This window comes from Rhea americana, unplaced genomic scaffold (assembly GCF_003343005.1).
Source record: "Rhea americana isolate MKP2758 unplaced genomic scaffold, rheAme1 scaffold_112, whole genome shotgun sequence".
Taxonomy (NCBI): domain Eukaryota; kingdom Metazoa; phylum Chordata; class Aves; order Rheiformes; family Rheidae; genus Rhea; species Rhea americana.
Genome location: NW_028185173.1, coordinates 2724144 through 2747476, shown reverse-complemented (window position 1 = coordinate 2747476; position 23333 = coordinate 2724144). Strand labels below are relative to the sequence as shown.

Genomic DNA, 23333 nt, shown 5'->3' with positions numbered 1-23333 from the left:
GGATCCTAATGAAAACGTAAAATATTGAGACTCTCAACTGTAGTTTCACATTTCTTTGTAGTAACTTTCACTTTTTTTTTTTTTTTTGCCTGCGATACGTCTTGATTTTCATTTAAACATGCAATTAAAGACTGCTCACAGGAAAATTATATGCAGTTTTGAACATAGACAATTAAATGATCTTTTTAGTGTGTATTCAGAAGGAGAATTACTCTCTGCTCATTTAAACAGTCTTTTTATTTTTTTCTTGCCTTCTTCTGTCTTTCAACATTCCTCTGGCTAGATTATATTAATAGTTAGCTCCAAACAGTATACCAAAGATTATACCAGATAAAATTAAAAAGATGATTCTAAGGCAGTCGTGATCTTAAAAATGCACACATCTTGGAGGCTGCAATGATGTTTAGGGTAAGAGGTGAGTGTCTGCGTGGTGCTTGCAGGCACAAAGTAGATGCATGCAGAAAATGCATCAATAATATTAAAAGTCTGTCTTGTTAGAAGAGGAAGAGCCTGTGTACAGCTATATCTCTTGTGATCACAAAGGGATCTTTGTGGGTCTTTGCCCAAAACAGAGATCAGCAATTGATGTTGATAGCTAGAGGCCTTTTCACTCCGTGGTCCAAAGCTTATCCAGTAAGGGGTCAGAGGCTGTATCAATAACAAATGTTAACTGGATATGCTTTTCCTGTATCTGGCTGCAAGTGAATCAGTTGTGAATCCAAGGTACTTCAGCAGGTTTTATGAGTGTCTTTAGAGCGGAGTAAACTAGTACAGTCTGTGGGCATCTACAGTGGGAAGATGGAAGTAATCAGATCGAATCTAGGAGCTGAATTTGCTTGATAGAGGAAAATCGAAGGGGTGAGAACCAGTATGCTCTAGTCCTTTTGGTGACCTGGAGAACAGCAGTAATAAGAATGCACATGCAGGGCTTGGTATAGACCTGAAGAGGAAGGCAGCAGGAAGCATGACAAGTGTTCCCTGGCACATGATCAACAAAGCTAAAAGTGATCACTGTTATCACCTTGTGTCTGGGATATCCACTACCAGAAAACCTAACCTTTACTCCAGAAGTCTTTATTTCTGGACCCCAGAAATGCAATGGACCCCGTAAGATTTTCTGTAAAGTGTTTCTGAAGAAACGCAAAGTAATTTGAATAAGACAAATGAAATTTAGAAAAGTTCACAGCTTTACCAGAAAGAAAAAAAAAAATGAGGAAAAGCTCTGCTAAAATAGAAAAATTTTGGAGATGTAAGGCTGTAAAAAGAAACATTTAAAACAACTGTTTGAAGAGTAGTTGGTTGGATATCCACTGAGAAATAACATATGCAGTATTGACCTAAATATGAGAAATATTTTTAGATTGGGCCCTATCATTGCATTTAAAGAGAGTGAAGAAGGTAGGACAGCTTAGATTATGATGTGGCTGCCTATCCTGTGTTCCATCCCACCTCACAGCAAAATAAGCTGAGGCATTTAGCTGGCTCCCTGTTGAACTAACACCACTGTGTCACGACTGGATGGGGCTGGCTCAGCTATAGGAAGAAGGCATGTTTTTTACCTGCAGAATTGCTGGCACTACCTCACTATGACTCGAGAGTCTACGGAAAGTCAAATGACTTTGTCAATAGATATGTCAAGTTGGGGGAAAAACAGTCTTTTAAGTTTAGGCTGACCTGTGGACTCACCATGTCCCAAGAGCATTAGAGAATCACCTAAGAAAATACACTTCACCAGGAGAGAAGGATTTCAGATGTTGAGAGTATTCAGCCGCTGGTACCAGTATACTGAGGTACTGACRCAGCCAGATGTTTTCTAGGAGGATCAGACTGGCCAGAGTTGCAGAATGTTTTATGCTGTTCTCATGGCATCATGAGTGCAAAGAAGTGGCTTGGCTAAGGTCAACTCCCTAGAAATAAAGTGGTGGGAACTTGAACCACTGCTCAGCTGCAATGATTTGCCTCTTGAGATCCTGACTTTTGTGCAAAATGAAGCAGGGATCCTCAGCAGAATGAGTCTACGGTGTAGATGGTCTCTATCCATTGATCTATCCAATACCTCTCCCTCTCACCCTTCATTTCAGTTTCATGTTTCAGTTTCGTGTCAAGTGTCCGTGTTATCTGTTGCTAGTGGTCCAGCCAAGTTCAAGTTTTCCCCAGATATCTTTTAAGAAGAATCCAGGAGAMTGAGAGGAGACTCAAAAACAAAACTTGCAGTAGTGATAAACTGTGAGAGGTTGGAGATGTGAAGGTATTCAGAAATGCCATGTRAATAGTCCAGCTAAATACACAAATTGAGAGAAGAGTCATTTCTACGTCAGATAAAATTCAGTATCATACAGYTGTCCCTCATTTAAAATAATTGTAAGAAATTGCTAAATTTCTTTAACAGAACYAAATAGACGAAAAAGTAACTGCCATTACCAACATCACAGGCATTCTGCAAGACTTGAAAATAAGCTAAACAGYGTTGCAGAGTTATCTGAGGTATACTGCAATGAAGATGAGGTTTAGGGCAATAAAAAGATTGGAGCTATATCATCCTAGACACAAAAAGAAATTGCAGAAAGTTGAGGGAAGCTGGCAAAATAAATATTATGCAGTTACTCCAAGTATAGGCAGCATGCACTTGAGTAAGAAAGCTTTTGGGTGCAACTGGCTTAAGGATGTGGGAATGTGGGAACAAAGAATGAATTTACTTTCCACCAGCATGGATTTTTTTTTTTTTTTTTTTAGATTTTATAAACAAATAGGATTTTATCAATATTGCATTTTCTTTGGCTGTAACAGCTATGGAATCCTGATTTTGGCTTTTTGTGTTTATAGAAAATTACACTTTTAGTAGCAGAAAAACTAGAAATGAAAAAAAAAAGCTCCATGATAAGAAAAAGGAATCCACTTAATTTAGGGAAAGTATGTTTTTATAATGAAAATGACCAAAATTTCACTTCTGTGGGGCTAGCTGAAATCTTTTCAGTGCTATCATTTTCCAGCTCTGTGATACATGACTAGAACACAAAACTTTGTTAAAACTCTAAAAAATACTGCTACCCATGATTGGAAATGTATTTATCTAAAGCTCTGAAGTTGGTAACTACAGACCACGAAAATAAGTTTAGTAAAAGGCAGTGGAGAAGAACAAGCAACTTTTGCTCCCTAGTTTTAAAGTACCTTTATTTTCTTTTTCTAACTTAATATTAACTTTATTTTTAATATTCATAATCAAATCATTTCTGTGGGAACAATGGTAGGAATAGTTTACAGTTGCTAGAAGTTAAGRTAGTTAATAATGTTTCAGGCTATAGCATGTGACCACTAAATTGTTATCATACCATTGTGGGTTAAATACGTGAGTATCGGTGTTTTGTTTTCATAAAAGCTTTATCGTCATGATACAGYTCAATGGAGAGCTGTCTTTCATTACAGGATCTATGATCATGCTGTTTTTCATCTCCCTGTTGATYGATAGAGTTGGATTCCACAAAGACCTAGTCTAAAGCCTTGAAGCTGGAAGAAGTCTTGGTAGTAAAAGTCTTGCAAAAGCCCTTTTCTCAGTCTGAATATTTCAGGTAGTACCAAGGGGGTTAGGAAGACAGACAGACAGACAGAATGCTCCTGTAGGACTACCCTGAACRAATGCTTCAGTCTTGTGCCTGGAGATCCCTTCACAGATGTAATGTAGATGATGACAAWGCTCTAGTAGCTCTAGTTCTGCTGAAGAAAGGTGACAGCTGAATCTTTTAAAAAYCATCTTTTGTTTTCTCTGTAGTTCTTTCTTTGGACATCCCTAATGCTACTGATCTGGAGGATTTTTCACCTTTTGTGTACTGACTTCTCTCATGTGCTAGAGAAGTTGATGTTTGGAGTCTGTGCTGCCTGCATATATGAGAGCAGATAACAAATGTGTTATAACTCTGTGACWTATGTGTGTTGTTGGCTTTATTCTTCTTTGGAGTCAACTCTTTCTTGTGAGAATACATATATTGTATAACAATAATGAAGTATTCAACACATTTAAAAACATTCAAGAGTGTTTTCCTTAGAGCTCTGTAATTCACGTTCCTTTTCCTCCAGCCTGGCGAGGTCCTTGATGTTGTACAGCTTCGTAGACTCATTTATTCTGGGATGAAAACCTAATGCAGAAAATCCTCAGCGGTCATGACGCATCATCCAGATGGTAGGAAGCTCAGCCTTATGTAAGAATGAGGRCAAGTGAGTCTTGCTGAAATATCTGTGTCAATATCCTGAAAATCACATTGGAAATGAACTCACTATCACATTCTTAAGTAGTATGTTGGGTCAATGCAGAGTATTGTAAAATGTTTAGCTTGGTGTAGTACAATGATTCAGTCTCATGGAAAAATGTATTTCAAAAGCTTGGGTTCAGTTTAGATAAGCATCATGCAGTTTGTTTACCTAAAAGTTTTAACTGTCTCTGAGTATGCAGGATTTGGTTAAAAATACTTAGAAATGGTCTTTCTTAGCATTGTAATTTCTGGTCTGACTCAGAAGGAACATAGAAGTGAAAAAGATATTCTTTCAAATATTTCAGGCCAAAAGGTTTCAAAGGAATGACAAATATTTTGTGTTTCATAAACTAATTTTCTGTTTCTCAGGTTGCTTCCATGAAAAAATAGGTTGTAAACTGAGATTTCTAGTCTTCAGAAGATGTCATCTTTCGTCCAAATCAGAACACAAAAGTGAAGTTTCAGATTTTCATTAGAATACAACCTTGAAAGATATATACATAAAGCAATAAAAAGAATCATTTGAAGAGGTAGAAAGTTTTATCTTTATGATGTTGATAGGTCATAACCAGTCAAAATAATTAAATGTAATACATTATTGTAATATATTTATGCAGAAATTGCAGTAAAAATTAGTTGTAATGTAAAACCAAGTTTTTTGTGCAGACATCTAAATAGATAGTTTTTTATTAATCTTTTAGATATAAGATTAATTATATGCTTGTTTTACTGTATTAATTAGGTCCAACCATTCCTATTTCCCTTAGCACTTGTGTTGAAATAGRTATAATTGTTTTAGGCTCCTTTTGCAGCATCTCCTTCAGAAAAAAGCAATAGGCTTCCTTTCCATTACCTACCTAAGTATTTCCACCTTCTGACCTCCTTCTCTTGAGAATTCACATCTTTTTTGCCTTAACCGSTGAAGGAAAAAATCTTAGCAATACTACTGAGTTTGCTTTATTTTCTTCTTTGCTCTAGTTCTGACTAACYGTAGTTTTCAAATCTATTTTGCCACCTTATTGTCCTTCAGAGAGCAAATAAATATATTTTATATGGAATTTTGACTTACCATTTGCCCTGTTTCTTGTTCAGACCTAGATGTTTTTTGTCATTGCTAGAATCCCTTGCACATTTGCCTAAGCACAGAAMGAAACTCATTTTCATTAGACAAAATATTTTATTCCAGTTGATTGATCCAGTCCCAATAATAAATGACTCATCATTATATATCATATGTTTCATTTTGGGTTAGCACACAGTGATCTATCTGATTTTCTGAGTGGAGTACACTGACTTATTAAAGTGAAATGCTTGTTCCTACTTTATTTTATTTCAGATATTTAAACTTTTTTTTTTTTCAAAAGGTAGAGAAAGTAGTTTACATCTGGTTATATCCAATCTGGAAAGAAGGAGCATTCTATTAGGACTTATCTTCTGCTTTTTATAGTCACTGCTTCAGGCTGTGAATGGAAGCGTATGGAGTATAGAGTTGAAAGAATAGAGATAGGTGATATATAGGCAATTTAGTTTTTACTTTATAGGGAACAAACTTCAAATAAAAGAATAGTCTTTTCAAAACGTGAACTTGAAGTTCAGAAAAATRTTGGGTGTTGTTTTCCTCTTTTCAATATTGTGAGTTTGAAATATAACCAAAAACTTTAAAAAACTAGAAGAAAATACCAAGGGAAGGAAGATTCTCAGCCCACTGGTAGTTAGTGAAATGAAAACAGCATTTTGCCTGTTTGGCAATATTTGAAAAATGTATTATTTAGCAGTGTAAAACCTAAATTCAGACTCAATCAGTCAGTCAAACATCTTAGACTCAGGAAAACAGAGAAAATATTAAKGAGAGATGTTAAATTGTGCAGGGATGTTAAATGCAAGCAGCTGCATATTAGACCTTTTCCTTTCCCTCTGAAGGACCTACTGCTGCATTTGCATGCAAGATATACAATTAGGTTTTAATCTTGGCTTTACCACATTTGTTGATACTTGGATTAAATGAATTTGAAAGTGTTTTGAATACTTCAGTTCTCCTGGATTTGTAGTCAGAATCTTAGGAGTCACTGAGTTTTTTATGTTTTCCATTCCAAATCATAAATATCCAAGGTTCRTATGAAATTCTGCCCAGGTAAGGATCATGGCTGTTGTGACAGACTCAGACAGGTTACAAATAAGAAGTGAAAACTCCAAGGATGGCATTATACTGATTTTAATTGTTACAAACACATTTATCTTGACTATACTTTACTTGAAATAATACYGTAAAATGCACACGCCTCTACTTTCTCAGTAAAAAATATAAAGAAAAATATTTTAACTTRAGATTTTCATAGCCTTTTTTTTCCCAAAGATTTTTCCTTTAAATAATGGTCCTGCCTCTCTCCACTCCTCAATTCTCAACCCTGTTGATCGCATCACTTTGCTTCTCCTATGACTGCCAGTTGCTTCTGAGCAGCTTTCACTCAGCAAAAGAGCAGAAAACTTTTTTTTTTTTTTTTTTTTTTAATCTGAGTGGTTTTCTAAGTTTTTAGCAAAGATATGAAGCAATCTTTGTTCTTAAAGATTGTCTGGTGTGCCAATAAGTAAGTGGTGGGAATACAACTATGAAGGGGAAAGAAAATAGGAAGAGGGAGTACAAATGCTACRTTTCAGTGGTGGCTAGATGTTAAATTTCATAAGGTACCTACCCCCCCAGACTTCTGTATTTGAACTTCCTTTAAATTAGAAGCATATTTACAGCAGCAAAAGCATTGATATGTACTGCCTAGGGCTTCCATGACCCTGGTTGTGAATACAGCTGACAGCRAAGTGATGGTGAGGTCTGCAGCCTGGGTTTCCGTGCAGACTGCTGGTACCAGTCAGACTAAACTGCCTCTCCTGTAGCTCCACTCACACTTTGGACTGCAGTGAAGACATAACCTTTGTTTGATGGTGCTCAAAGACTTCTTAAATCATCAAAGTCATGGCTTGTATAGCTGCTAATCTGAGTAAAAATGTGAGTGTATAGCAATCCAGTTGTTACAATATGTGGTTCCATGCAGTAATAGAWGAAGACGGGTTAGCAACAAAGTTGTAATTTGGCCAAAGGGTTTTGATAATATCCCAAACTTTGAGAGAAACATGTGTACACTGAGATGTCTTTARATCATACTCAAATTGAATTACAGCACTAGTGACTGATTATTCCTGCAGCCATTAGCTTGTATCCTTTAATAAATGGAAAAGCAAGGAGAGTTCCGTTATCCTGAAAAGTACTTTGGCAAGGACCTTCGCTTAAGAAAAAAGAAAAAACGCCCCAAAAAACCCTGAAATACATAAATACAGTATTTCAGAGTATGCAAATGACATCGTGTTGATACCAGTGTGGATGCTTTGTTTCGTTATCTCTCAGAATGCTTTATTTTTCACATCTGATGACTAAAGGGACAATTTTGTTTCCTTGTGAATTTTCCCATATGTTTCAATGACATGCCTGAGAAACCAATCATCTCTCTAATAGGTTTATTTTCATTAATGCCTCAATAAATACCTTTACTGTAAAAACTGCAGGTTCTCAGCCTCTGCTCCAAAAAACAGTATTAGGTGTAAGATGCACTCTCTCAGATCAGGCTGGATTCCTCTCCTGGCTTTCATTTTATCACTAATGTTATAGGCAAGCACCTCAACTAACCTTTGACTTCATAATTTTAATGAAAACACTAGAGATACAAAGCAAATACACTATATTTTTAATGGAGTACTTTGGGATGCTATATTTGGATGAAAGCCAAGCACACTGACAAACTTCTTTATTGGCAGAAGGAGATTAAATAACTTCATCCCTTTCTGCTTTCTATTAGTCAAAATAAATTGAAGGGAATCTCAAAAGATATTATACATTATTGTTCAAATAAGCAGCCAAATGTTTGGCTGCCTATCAGCAGCTTAGGTGAACTATCCAAACTTTTTTGTTGAAAGTTGGCTACAAGTCACACAAGAGCTGGCATACTGTGGAGGTTTCTGGTGCTCTATCTTGGCAGGAAGATGGAAATAAAAGTAAGAGCATATCTAAAGATGTCTGTCTTCCAAAAGAAAAATCCATTTAATTCTGTGAATTATCCTCAGTTTTGGATATGCAAAATTCTGCTAATCATGGTCTTGCGGAACAAGACCATTACTGGACTATAAGTYGTCTCACTGATTTTAGTAGATCCACTCCCCCAAAAGGCATTATTCATTCAAAGTGAGACTGATAAAATAGTACCTATTTTCTAAAGGTAACTAATGAACTGCTTCAGACCATTAAATACCTAGCAATACTGATGGCTTAATGGAGCTTCAGTATTRAGTAAAGTGTGGAGAAGCATGACCACGCCTGTCATGTATTTATCCTACATGGGACTTTGCCAGCAAAGGGGAAGTTCAGTACAGCCATTTATAAGTTAAATAAAAAATATTTTGTAACCTTAGCATCCCCTCTTCTTGCTCAGAAGTCCRAATATTTATTTTAGTTTGTTGTAGGTTTGAAGAATTTTTCCTTTCTCTGTGGATGAGAAACTCTTGAAAATGATTTTGAAATATCTGTAAAAGCAGTAAGGTTCATTTTCTTGTGAAGATGTGACAGAAACTTTATTTGAATAATTTCAGAATCCGAAACAAAAGAACAAAATGAGAGAGCATGTTCACTTTTTTTAAAAAAAATACTTTTTTTTTAAAAAAAAGTAATTTAAAAAAGTTATAAAATACCAATATAAAAAAAGAAATCAGTTGAGATAGGACTTTTTAGAAAAGATAGGCCACAGCTTGTCTCTCAGACACATCTTAAACATCTGATGCCCTTTCAGAAGTGCTGGCATCCTGCAGCTCCAATTTACATCTAGATCTTCAGACACCTTAGAGTGCTTCTGAAATACTGCTTTGTTTCTTATAGCAACAACAAGATGCTGGACTTTGGTGAATCAGGCCCATCTTCTGTTTATGTTTCCAAAATGCCTTAATGTTCATGAAATTGTGTGTATTTAATAATGTTTTCATTACCCATATCTGCTTATTACTCCAAGAAACCATTGAGAAGACAATAATCTGGGGAGCCRTTGTAGTATTGCCCTGAATTATAAAGGTCAAGACCCAGTGCTGTCAGTCCACAGYACAAGTAATTGCCACACAAATTGGGACAGATTGAGTGAGCTGAACTTTAGACAGCACCATTAATCTAGGTAAGCATTACTCATCAAACTAATTATGCATAATTGCTTTTTTTCTTCGAGCATGGAACACCTCAGCTGTTATTCCCATGCTAACCTTTAAAGAGTCGTTGCTCTTAACAAACATGGAAGTTTTTTCCCTAAATAATTCTTTATTGCACTGGAAGTRAAAGACAGCTCAGAATATAACTGAGTGTCGTTCTGAGTTAGAAATGAAGATTATTGTGGTCAAATGTAGGGAAAATCAGGACAACTCACCATCTACCATGAAAGGCACTTCTTAACTTGATGGTTACTTAGTGAGGATGCTTGACCTTGTAGAAATAACCAGGTATTTAATGTACTAGCACTGTCTAGATTGCAGGATGTGAAGCTATTACTGTCAGTACTGCTTAAAACAGTACAGTTCCACTTGCAGTACCGTGTCTGGGACGAAACTGCTCTATCTGCAGAGACCTTTAACGTATATACCTTTAAAAGGATCTTCAAATAGCTTCCATGGCTGTGCTATGTTTGAAAGATTTGGGGATTTCTATATAGATTGCAGAATTCAAAATGAAAACACAGAATTCTCAAGCTAGGCCTAAGCGTCTGAAATGGTCTTTTAAAAAGCCTGAAAATATAAAATATATCAGGAACTCATTGGAAACTTGGGCTGGAGATGATACTTATTAGAAGCATCAAAAGTTAAAATTGCTAATGGTCTGATGAGTGAAAACTGTTTTTGGTCCTCTACTATGGATATGCTTTTCTATAAGCCTGAAAGTCCCGTACACTGTAGGTTTATTTGTATTTCTGTTTCTGTTCCTCGAGTATGTACACTGACCTCAAAAGGGACAGCGCTGCGACCTTCRAAAGGACCCGGCAGTCGTTCAGCCACTGTGTTCTAATTGCTGTAACCAATACTGGACTCAAGACGGGAAGCTGGATTGCTTTAAGATTAAAAGTTTACCAAGGTAATTTAAAGCAACTTTGACCAAAATCTGTAGTCTCCTGTTTTGCTAGGGTACTCTGAATTTTCTTACAAGGGTATTATTTTACTCAAATGGCTTCATCTACCCGGATTCCCAAGCGCAAAACCTATATTCTTTGAAGCTAGAAGGAGCATAAACACTAATTTAAATTATAGCATTTCCCCCTAGAAAGTAGCCCAGAGGCCACAAGCACTTCCTCATATCTTTCTTCTTACATATCCAGACATCCTTACAGCAGTGTAGCATGGAGTCATTGCCTTAGACTGTAAATGGAAACATTGCTCAAAATTTGTATGAAATCAGGTTTGTCCGAGTTTGGCCTGGGATTCAGTAAGTGCCTGATCAGCTGGCACGAAATGGGAGTGAGAGGGAAAATAAGGAAAACAAGGTATGAAAATGAAATCTGATAGCCTAATCAGTTTTTTGTTAGCTTTGTTCTTTTAAGCCTCAAATGAACAGCCAGGAGATCACATGGCTTTTCTTTTCTTTTTCTTTCTTTCTTTCTTTCTTTCTTTCTTTCTTTCTTTCTTTTCTTTTTTCTTTTTTGATCTCATGGAGATGTTTCTCTAGCACAGAAGAAAATATTTTGGCAAAGTAGTGAGGGAAATGTATATTAATATTATTCATTTTCCGTGCTCTGTTGGTGAGTAGGAAATCCAAGCTAACAAATCTCTACCCTATGAGGATTCAATTCATATAGAATTTACAGCTGTTTCTTTTCTAAAACTTTTCTTTTTAAGTGTGGCTGTGAATCTTAGGATATATTTTAGTTGGCTGTACTTGATGTAGCTGTTGTTACATATAATTATGAAAAGCTATATTCTTTGCAGTTGGACAAACATTTCATAGTATTCCTCGGTGTAATCTCATATTTTCACCATCCAGTGCAATGAGATTTTACTAAATATATACCTAAAGCTAGTAGGAGACAGCACAACATTTTACTGGAACTTGTTGCCTTCAATAACTTTGTAACCTATTGCTTGATAATATGTGCACAAGGCCAGGGTGGGTAGAAATGGATTGACTCCAGCCTAAAAGCCTTGTATTTACGAGAATGCTCTGATATGCCGGAGGTGCTAAGCCTGGTTCCCGGGGGTTAGCAGCCTGTCAGCAGGGGCTGTTATTTTGATTGCAAGACTGGGCTAACAGCTCCTGAACAGCATTGGCTGATGTCTGGCCAGCATGGAGCATCAGAAGAACATGTCTATAGCTGCTTGCAACAGCCCTGGTAAATATACCTCTAGCTTTTCTGAATTTTTTGGATTTTCTGGAAAACACAGTTATTTCTAGCTCTGATATATGAGGTATCTGTCTATCCTAAATAAACATATGCATAAATACATGTATTTATAAAGCTGCAAATATGTGTGTGTGAGAGAGAGAGAGAGAGACAGAAATAAAGTATGCAGTAAATTCTAAGATAGGAATATTATTTGTTGAATCACAGAWGTGATGAATCATATGAGAATCTTACAGTTTTAATACTGAGAAGCTGCAGTGTTTTTGTATTAGGGGGCTCCATGCTAGTAGGAGTGCTTCCATCAAAATAACGGCTCAGGAGGAGGAAAGAAATGCACTATGTGTCCTACCTGCATTTTCTTAATTCCATTTACTAGATTTTAATTGAATAAGTGCAGAAAACAACTTAAAGAGCTGAATACATGAGAGCATTTTGTTCCCCAGAAGAAATTTCAGGAATACCTTTCTAGGTTTCTGTACATGTGTTATCCCTCTAGGTTCAAATCCAATGATAGAAACTAAGCTGATGTTGTTCAGTGAGGATTTGATCAGCATATTAGTGATGCTACTTAAGCGTATAAAGATCCCCGACTTCAGATAATAGTCAGCACTGTTCTTCAGATTAAATCCCTCAGAGCTGATTCCTTGTTTAAAGTACTTCTGAAGATATTTAGGGGCTGTACAGTTGCTAGTACATCCATTACAGGCAATTTTCAAAAGGAAAATCCTCTCATTTAGGTTATTGTCTATTCTATACCTATATCAGCAGTTAGTGTGGTACAACTTATGAATTCCCAGATACCACCAGCAAGTGGTCCATACTACTTTTCCCTTCCTGTAGCTGACTGGTTTTCTATGCAACGTTTATTTGGGCACACTAGGATTGACAGCTGTGGTGGTACTTCTAAAATATATTTTAAAAGCTTCAAAGTGCTAGAATAGCTGATTGATTTAACAGAGTACCCCATTACTAGTATAAAACCACACTGCTGAAAAATCTCTGTGGGATTCTTGCTCATTCATGAATGCAGTTAAAGACATTGCTGAAATTCTTCATGGTCCTGTATGGTTTGGGATCTACTTTATAAAGTCTACATTTCATCTTATATGCCTGGTGTAATTGCCTACACCATGGCAACTGAGATTCTCTGTTCTCTACATAGGAATAAACCTAGAAGATTCGTGTTTAGTTCTCCCAGACCCTGCATGTGCTATTCTCTCCCTTTAGAGTTTGAATCTAGTGACCTTCAGGCCAAGTGACAAGATGCATTTATTCTTTGTATATCAAATGGTTCATTATTTTAAAAAATATTTTCAGAGCCTTATGTTTTGATTTTTCTCCAATCAAAAAGAATCAGAGGAGCTGGGTTCTAGTTTCTGATTCTACAAAGTATTTTGTGATTACAGTTTCCTATTTCATCACCAGAATAAAACTGACATCTTTACATTATTTTCATGAGGAAAGTAGGTTAAGGGAGAGACACTCTGAAAACTGCTAGCAGCACGTTTTCTACTGAAAAAGGTTGCTCTCCTGAGAAAACCTTCAGTTACAGAGAATGAATTTTGCAATTTCTGGCAAAAAAGCTTAATCAGCTCAACTTTCCATCACAGGTTAATGATGTTGATAAATGCACTTTGTGAACTAAGCTTCCTGAGTTTTTATTACAATTCTGTCTCTGTCTTTACAAATAAAAAACAAAGGAATACAAAACAGCTGGCATTTGAACATTATCTCAGTAAGTACAGATGTAAAGATAGTCAATGGTCTACAATAGTATGCCCAGTTTTGTCTGATGTTATACTCACAGAGCGGCTGAAAATGGAAAAAAAAGGAGATGCATATGAAATACGAATGTAATTCCCACTTGTCTGCATAAAACATGTTATGGAAAATTGTTAGCCATTGAAATAGTGTTAGTATTGACCTAAGTTTTGTAAGCTACTGATTAAATATTTAGTAGTATAATATAACTATCACTGACGAATATGAAGATATTCATCAAGAAATGAGTGACATGAGTTTGTCTATAAATTTTCTTCTAAAGAGTATACCATGAAAAAGAACCAGAGAGAATAGCTGTACTATATGGATGATCTCTGAAAAGAGATTTACCATTTCTGTTTGTTTATATATATTGTACATTATATCTTGTCTTGGTATAAGCAGAGTGTTTTACATTTGAAATATGGAATAAATGATAATTCTTTAGCTCATTATATATGAGAATGAATAAATGCAGAGCTGAACATATGCAATATGGATGTTAATTAAATATTGCTAGAGCTTGCAGTTTGTTTTTTTGCTGTTTTGTTAGTGCTTTTTCCCCTCTGAATTACTAACACTAACGATGCCCACCATTGAATACAATTTGTTTAGTTGTTTGATTACTCAAGACCTTTTAYAGAACTATTAATTCACAGGATTAACTGTTCCCATATAGAGGAAAAATGCTGAAGATTTTATGTTGGTATTTTATTATCATGCAGGCTGGGCCTTACTCTTCTGTCTGTTCTTCCCACGGAGTTTACCAGAGACATCTGCTAATAAAGACCACTTCAAAGAAGTGGACATACCAGTGGTAGGCATAGGTATATCATTTGTATTTGAGCTCACAAACTGTGAGCGTAGATTTTCTGGACTGATCTTCAGGTTCCCAAACTATCTGTTCTGGAAAAAAAAAAAAAAAAAAAAAAAAAGAGAGAGAAGAGAGAAAGAGATGATCTTCAGGTTCCCAAACTATCTGTTCTGGAAAAAAAAAAAAAAAAAAAAAAAAAAAGAGAGAAGAGAGAGAAAGAAAGAAAAACCTCTCTTCCTTTGAGATGCTAATGAGAACTCTTGATCCTTCACTTCTGCAGTTATTTGCTCCATACATGTGATGAAGAGATGATGTTCACACTGTTTCTTGTTAGTAGGGCATGTACCTCAAAAAATACGATATTATTTAAATAGCATGGTCCTTAATCAACATGCTGTTAAACTGCAGCTTTGAAGAGCTTCACTATGCCAAGTTTAAGTACATGTGCTTCTGAATGTGTGCAGTTCTACAGAGGTCTCTAATATGACACAGTTAAGGGATAATCCCAGCTTCTCATAAAACAGTGACACAGACCAAGATTGCTATGTGACTGACTAGAATAACAAGTCAGTGACACACACACACACTGTCAACCAGGATTGTTGTCTTCTAAGTCTGATATCTTTTCTTTCAGGAAATCAGGATATCTTTTCCTTTAGAGCTGTTGTCCAGATGATGGTTGAAAGGAATGCCCTCAGATGTACTCTCTCTGAGCTAGACAATGGCAACTTCTCCTTTCCCTGTGGATGTTGCAATGGCTGGGTAGTTATAAAGCAGAAATTTCAGTCCAATCGTTTTGTAACSACCATGGACTGCAGAGGTGTTAAATGTCTGTGTGTGTTTRTGTGTGTGTGCATTTCTCACAAGTGTCTCTTTTAGGCTGCAGTGCAGATGGTGAGTTAGTACAGACCAGAACTCAAAGATTCTGCTTCATTTTAGGCAGTTCTGTTGTGTCAGTCTTGGAATGAAGCAAGGAGATACACATCACAGTTTCTAACGTGTGAAGTGGTTTGGAATAAAAGTCCAGCTTAAACTAAACTGAAAAGGCCTGACTCAGAGGGATTTGTGTGGTTTCCTTTGCTAATGAGGTCTGTGTACTCAGACAAGCCCCCTGATGTGTTTGGCKCCTTAGGGTTTTTCTTTGGCCAAACCATTGTAGCTGAACAAACTGAAATTAATCTCAATATAGCAGGAAGGGTTGACAAGAGCACTAGTAAGGAGGGTATTGACTCAGTGAGCATCTTTGGGTCATACCAAAATGGCCGTAGGAACCCTCGGTTTCTAACTTCATGGTCATCTGCAGGCAAATCTGGTTTGAAAGAAAATTTTCTCTCTTTCTTCCCTTGGTTAACATTGGTTTATCAGTGTACCTCCTACTCTTGCTGCCTTCATTAGCACCCATGCTGTGAAGTGATTGCCATAGGTGAGAAGAGGAGAATCTTGCTTGTTAGGTTTCAAGTGCATTCTCACACTTCAGAGATCTCTTTAATTAAAGCCTCCAAAAACTGTATTTACTMTTCAAATTCAACATTTAGCAGCTGTAGTGAGAAGTAGGCCCCTTTGCTGGAGAACAGCTCAAGTATCTGAGACACAGCACAGATCTGTAAAGGTTACATATGCCCTAAGAGGATGACAGCTGATTTGTTACTGATGGAGCTTTCTAAATCAGTACAGGCCACTTCATCAACTTTAATGTTAATCCATTAGCTGCATTAGTTTTAATGGACTTAATGTGACTAAGTCTTCTGTGCCGCCTGGCCATGATCAAACAATAGCTGAGACTTCCAATGTCCCTCTTACAGAGCACTCAAGTGAGAAAACAGATAGACTATGTGCTGTCGATCAGCTCTTGCATCAAGATGATTATTTCCTGAAATATAAAACAACAAATTGCCACCAAAAATATACTGGAAGGTCATGTTAGACCACGTTTGGAGTTGCCGTATTTAAGCCACGACCATGTGAATTGTACCATCTTATATCCTTCATGGTGAATAGATAAAGTAGCTGTAATCTGCAGTTTACCAGGGGAAGACTTTCTCTCTGTTCTAAGCTGAGATAAGTTGTACCAGGGCAAAAGACAGTTTGTAGAAACTGTTTTTATCAAAGCTACACATTAGCCATTGATTGCCTTTATGTTTGCATCCTTGCTATATTTACCCGGAGTGTACCAAAAAGAAGACATTAACTTCCCTGTTATTCTCCAATATTATCCTTTGTTAAGGACGGGGGTCACATTGCAGAGTGCTGGGTGGTTGACAGCGAGCATGGGAAGGCAAGAGATCATAGTGAAAATAATGTCACTTACCTGTATTTGTTCTCCCTCTCCTCCTCCACCGCTTTGCGTGTGGTGCTGAGACCTGTAGAGGCTTGTACTGTGTTTTACAGTGTTTCAGAGACTGATGCCCTCTATGAACAGTTTCTTAGTGTAGTGTGAAGAAATGTATCTTTTGTTTCAGGGATGCTTTGTGGAAACAGCATAAGCCAAATAACTCAGTAGGTAAATCAGCTCCAGTGTGGTATATGTTGGACTACTGCCTGGTATTTTAAGGATAGCGTGCAAACCACACACAAAATTCAAATAAGGAGGCAGCTGGTGCAGTTTTTCATGGCTTAGAGAAGTCTTCACTGTTGTCTGCATTTATTGCAGCTGTTGTTATTTTTTCATTCTAAAGAATAAAAAAGATACTGCAATATGTCTCTGTTTTATTTCTCAAAATAAAATAAAAAATTTTACTGTTTTTATTTGTAATAGAACCAAGAACTCTGTGGCATTTCAATATTTTAAATAAATAAATCAGTCCACCCTTTTCTACCTTTTTCTTGCTGCAGTGTTTCAGCCTAATCTCATCATAATCTCAACTAAACTTCCTTAGAAATTAATATTTTTGATAATTATTCAATTTTAGGGAAAAAAATTCTGCTCAATTCCTTAAGATATGTTACTCACAAATTAAAGAAAACAAAGTAGTTCTCTGAATTCTAATCTGAGCTCTTACAGAGAATGGAAGAATATCCTTATAAAAAATGAACACCTTCAGAACTGTTTGTCCGCGACAAAAGTGAAGCTACAATATATCTGTTATTGCGATATATGTTACAATATATATGTTATTGCGATAAGCGAGCAGCAGCTTCTTGCACTTACTGTCTTATAACCACAGTTTCATGTGCTTGCTGACAGATTGTTAAAAATCTATCATTATTTGTAATCTGTCATCATCATAGAAATCGATAAATAGACTTTGCTGATTCTGTGTTTATCTTGCAGTGGAAGATCATTTTCATGAAAAAGAAGTCTGTATTGTGCAGCATACTTATTAACTACAAAATGGAGCAAAGATTCAAATTATAAATAGAACTAGTAGAGTGTACAATCTGAACTCTGAAATGTTCATGTTTTAAAGTGTCAAGCCTGAATCACATAGGAAATTCCCTTTGTCTGTTTGAATAAGGTGTTTAGTTTTGGTGCTCTTATTTAAACAACGATATTCCAAATAATATCTATAGTCTGTGATGTATTGGGAAGAAAATTCTCCTGGGAAAAAAAAGTGATTTTCTTTTCTTCTACAGCTTTGATTGAGCAATAATATTTACCTTTCCATAAATAACTGGATCCATCATAATTTATTGCACGTATGGGCCCTGCAAATAAATGTTTTCTGCCTTAAATCTTCCCAATATGAAGGCAAAGTATGCAACAGCTCCACTATACAAGTTTATATGTACAAACCATTACAGCTGTAAGAGAAGGAAATGGAACAATGCGGTGAAATTTAGCAGCAGTTGTGAAGCTACCAAACATTTGTAGAGACAACCTGTTTTATACAGCAAGTAGTGCCAAGAACACACATCTTTTCCATACCATGCTTGATCTGTTATGCTTTGTTTCTAACTGCTATTATAATAGAAATCAAAATCCTGTTAGTACAAAATTTAACAGTGTTAATTCTAGACTCTTCACTTGCTGCACTACAAGAAAGTGTTCCTTTCAACAGCGAAGCAAAAGCAAGGGGCAAGGAGTGAGTAGCAAGTCAGAGGTACATTGACAAAGACCATCTTCATTGTGAAGGGATGGTGTGATCCTGCTCTGGTGCTGTGGAGCTCCCACTAACACACAAAAGGTCGATGTTCTAGGACTAGTTCATTTCTGGAGCAGCAGTGGAGGAGCAATCTAAAGTAGTTGGAAACACGATGCATTTCTGCTAGGTTTAGACAACCCTATTATATGAAGGTAAGTAGCAACTAAGCTAAAGTTTTCCTTCCRTCTTTTTACATTTTTAACAACAATTTAGACTCCAGGACAAGAAATGTCCCATACTTTGCATGCCAAAGCCTACTATATTGAGGGCCAGATAATACTTGGCTTCTCCAACAATTGCTCGGTTAAATGCAGTTTCTCACCTTGAGTATCATGCCATTAACCTAAGGCAAAGAAAAGAGCTGGTTCCTCCTTTTTGGTCAGGCATCAGATCAGAACACATAAAACATTTCTTGTCCAAGGCTCTGGAAATGGCAAGCCTAGCTTTTCAAATATCAGAAAAACTTGTTGAGATCTTACTTTTAAGGGTGATGCAGAAATTGCAAATCTATTGGGAAGAATAAAGCTCATTCATTGCAGTACTTTGGATATTTATGTACTGCTGTCCTCAGCACTTCTGTGTTGAGAGTCAGCCCAGCCAGCTCCCATCTCTGCGGCAGCTGTGCAGTTGTGTCCTGTTCAGCCAGAAGTATATCTGTATCTCTGTGTCTGTGGCTTCTGTATTACCTGAAGATATAGGGCATTAAGACACCTTCAGACCAGGCAACAGGTATCAGTGTGGATTTGGCTGCCAAAATTGCCTGCCCACRTTTGAAAATGCTGATTGCCCTGTATAGTATCCTTGTGACAACTCATTTTGATTTCCCCTTCAGTACTTTAATTAAAAGTGAAACAAAGCTGCCATAAAAGGTAAATGAAACATTTCTAAAGCATACTTCTTTATGGGTTGACCTTAAAATATAACAATTTAAGCAGCACTTTCTAATCAGAAAATGAAGGTCAATCACCAAAAAGATTCATGAAACAAGAGGGGAAAAAAAATTAACCCAGTAATCAAAGACATGGGCTAACTGTGTATATCAGCTGGATGTTAAGCTATTCGTGTTTTCATTTCTTCTGCTACTTTATTGAAAATGTAAGAAATAAGAAGCCGCTTACTCCCCAATAAAACTGCTGCACCTCCTCAAGGGTTAATGGGCGATAGGCAATTGTTCTTCAAWTTGGAATTAACGAGGGAAACAAATAGGAGAGAAATGTAGAAATGAGGAAGGGAAGAAAATACAGTAAACAAACAAGGAACATGCACTGTGAAAAGAAAAAAATATGGTGGGGATAGTGAGAAGGGTAAAGAAGGAAAGGGGAAGCAAGAACACTAATGAAAGTTGAAAAGGGCAAATACAAGACAACTGGAGACACAGAAATGTCTAGACAAGTGAGAAAACCAGTAACGAAGTAAAAGAAAAGTATGCCCCGGTATGCCCCAAAGGTGACATTTTCAAAGGGAAAATGTGTAATTAACTAGACTAATATAAGTTTAACTATTAACTGTTTTTTCATTCTCTTAAAATCTCCCTCTTTTAATCATAAGAGAAAGAGCTTGTTGGAAATTCTCTGGTTAAAGTTTATGCTGTTATTGACACATGTCRATTTGTCAACCCCAAGTATTTATTTGAAAATTATAAAATCTGACAAAATTTTCTTTGGAATTTATGGTGGGAGGGAGGAAGAAAAGAGTAGGTGATCTTAGAAAAGCTCTGACCCAAAGGAGAGAGTATGACCAGCTGGTGCATCAGGATTTGTAGTCCRGACTGGAAATTTGAAGTTGTCTCCCTCATCCTGAGCGTGTCTCTGAGCTGCTGGATGGCTCCTTTTTCACAGTATGTTTGCGAAGTTGAGATTCAAACTGAGCTCCCAAATCTGTGATTTTTTKTTGTTGTTGTTGTTGTTTTGGGAGATGTGTGTATGCATGAACTAGRGCTCTCATTTTCTGACAAGGTCCATGTAGAGCAGAATTGATTACATTTTTGGTACATCTTGTTTGCCACAATTTAGCTGTAGAGGTGCTTTGTTTATCAGATGTATTTGAAAACTCTGAGGTGTGTGGCAGGCAGGGGAAGGTGGGTAACGCCTTAACATTGGAAATAATGGTACAAAAACGCTGTTTTCTCTCTCCTTTAAAGAGAGAGAAATGGCTTTGCTTTCAAGCCACATTATATCTATATGTAATTTATTATACTAGTCTTATTCTAGTTTCTGCCTAACCTTAGACACTGATCTCTGTATTTCTCATTATTACTCTTTCATTCCTGTCCAAAGGAGTTTTTTCTTTCAACAATTTTTTTTTTCTTTTTTCCTCCAGTCAATAACCTTTCTCTAGGCCTTTATTTTGAATTTTTCAAACACTGTAGATTAATACTCCACCCTGTAYAGGTGCCTGCAGGACAGGAGACTGGGAAAATGAATGCTTCTAATTTTCCCTTTTGTGCRTTTGCCAACCACTGTCTTTGAGTAGTCACAGACTTTTTGTCTCAGTCTTTTGTTTGTTGTGTGAAAGGGAAAATTTTGTGTGTATATATATRTGTGTGTKTGTACGTAAACACACATACACTCACAAGTCAATAAGCATATATGTATTTGAATTTAAATATCTCCCTTGGTAATCCTCAATTAATAGCCTGCTCATTTAATAGTCCGCAGTATCTGTTTTTTCTAGAGAGTGAACTGAACACTTTGAACTTGTTTTGCTTTCACTGGAGTTACTAGAAGGGGTGCACAAGAGCTTGGCTGGCCTTCGAAACATTACCCCAAGCCTCCGAATTGCTGCCGTAGTGTCAAGGCTGCTGGGGTGCCACCTTCCAGCAGAGTGGGTGCGGTGCGGTTTACCTGGGTTTCCATGCTATTACTGAGGGAAGCATTAAAGGAAGAGCAAAAAGTGGCAGGCACGTAGGGATTTGTGAGTATAGTACGTGTACCTGGGAATGCATCAGGTATCCTGACGTCAGACCTGCTGTTCTCCAAGCAGAATCATTTTTTTAAAAATGTATATAACTGGAATAATGAGCGTATTCATTTTCAAAGATCCCTGTGGCCGTGAGTGGGAAAATGTTAGGTGGGGAAGCCCTGCAAACCTTTGTCCTTTTGAACTTGGCAGCAGAAATCTTGCATCAAACCCCAGTGCTCTTGCATTGCACTATTGCCTAACTGGGTGACAATGTTGCAAGGTGAGGTGGAAGTAAAGGAGCAGAATGATATCTGGCTTCCAGGGAAAGGGTCAGGAAAGGGGGCAGTCCATTTCAAGGAGGTGGACTGCTTCCTCTTACTGTTATGGTTTTACTGATGCACGGTTTTACTCTGCTGTAATCACTTGCATATTTCTAATTTCTTTTATAACTTGGATTCTTAAATGCTTCCTCATACACTAGTAAGTTTTAGTAAAAACACCAGTAAGTGTTTTTCCAAGCTGAAGTACTGCTGAAGTACCCCACAGATTGAAACCTTTTTTTTTTTTTTTTTTTTTAAGAATTCATCCAGTAAGAGAGAAAGTTCAGAAGGACAAAAGGCTGATAAACACAAAAGAAAAAGGCATGTGCATCGGAGTTCCTGAACCATTTAAAAACTTACAATGCATAAACAGAGCCAGCTGCAATGCAGTTTATGAAGACTCTCACTGAAATGTATAATTAGAGGTTACACAAGGGCAGGTAACATTTTAGAAACAGGTAAGACATCTGACTCAACATGCCTGCTAACTAAAATGGAACAGCCTTGGGCTCTGCTGAGATCATCACAGAGCAACTCCCCAGATCCAGATTAAAAGACTTTCCCTCACCTCAGTGCAGGTTTGTCTTTCAAGAAAAGGAAATATTTTCATAGCTCTCAAACTTCTGGTTTTCTGCAAGTGCCAAAGCCCCCCACATCATTTAAAATCAGTTAAAAAACTGAAAAAAAAAAAAAAAAAAAAAAAAATCCATGCCCCCAACTGGCCTTTACAGGTTGATATACTTGCTAGCATACTGTGTGCAAATTTGAATTTAGCATTGCAATGCCATCTCTTAGTGGAGTAAGCTAACTCACACACTTGTCCAGGTCACCTGCAGAATTCCTGACCTAACTCACCTAGACTGAAATGTACAGCATGCTGCTCACTCATTTCTGCTTTTTTTTTGTTTGTTTTTCAGACTTTTTGTATGACCTGTGAACCCACCAGAGCTGTTTCCATTGACTCTGACAGCACTTTCTGAGCATGAGCAGAATGCTGAATTCCTTCAGCGCTGGAGGAAGGGAGAGGAAGGCTGTTTCTTCTGACAGAGGCAGTCTGGGCGTCAGCTGTGCACCTCCTCCCTAGTGAAAGAGGAAAGAGGATTGTGCCGGTGGCATCCCAGTGAAACTGCATAATGACAAGGAGCTGGCACTGGGTGACAATGAGCTTGTTCCCTGGCTGTGTCCCATCTCATCAACCACATACATTTAAAGCTCACACATCAAACTAGATGGAGAAAGATGAGGGGCCTGTATAAAAACCTCAGAGACTACATGGAAGTAGGAATGTCAAGGGAGAAATTCTGCTTTTTTATTTTTTAAATAAAAATACCTGCATTAATCAACAGACATTGCAAGTGTGTCAGAACTAGACACTCAGGGTGAGGTTTCACATGCTGCCTGCCCTGACCTAATACAAATCTGTCATTCTTTTTTTGCTCTGTAGTTTTCTGATGGATTAGTGAGCTAAACCATCTCCAGGGTACTGAAATCAGTGGGGCAGGGGAAGGAGGAGAGAGGTGTCACCCTGTTTGGTTGGCAGCAAGAGATTCAATCTGCAAAATGTCACTCCTGGTTCCTGAGTTGTGGAAAGGAGGAAGAAGCAGTGTCTAAGAGTATAGACATTTCTTACAGTGACAGCTTGGCTYAAGCAAATCCTGGGCAATCTGACAGTGTCCTCCATCCATAACCCCTAGCCGCATTACCACCTGCATGCCATCCCTCAAGCTGTGTCAGTGCAACAATTTATGAAACTGTGAAGTAAATGGATCCAGGGATTGTCCAGGTTGGAAAATCATGCAGAAAAAAAA

General features: G+C 37.2%; 1 long non-coding RNA gene across 2 annotated transcripts in view; it reads left to right on the top strand.

The window, feature by feature from the left end:
- LOC146600887 (uncharacterized) overlaps nucleotides 1–22870 on the top strand; it is a 36326-nt gene extending 13456 nt beyond the window's left edge. Inside the window, exons 2-3 of one of the 2 annotated variants that reach the window (XR_014897158.1) lie at nucleotides 4072–4174; nucleotides 22443–22870. This is a non-coding gene — a long non-coding RNA (uncharacterized LOC146600887). Of the gene's footprint in view, nucleotides 1–4071; nucleotides 4175–10106; nucleotides 10387–22442 lie in introns of those variants that run through there. The other variant, XR_014897156.1, reaches the window with a different exon arrangement.
- Nucleotides 22871–23333: the final 463 nt, after the last annotated feature.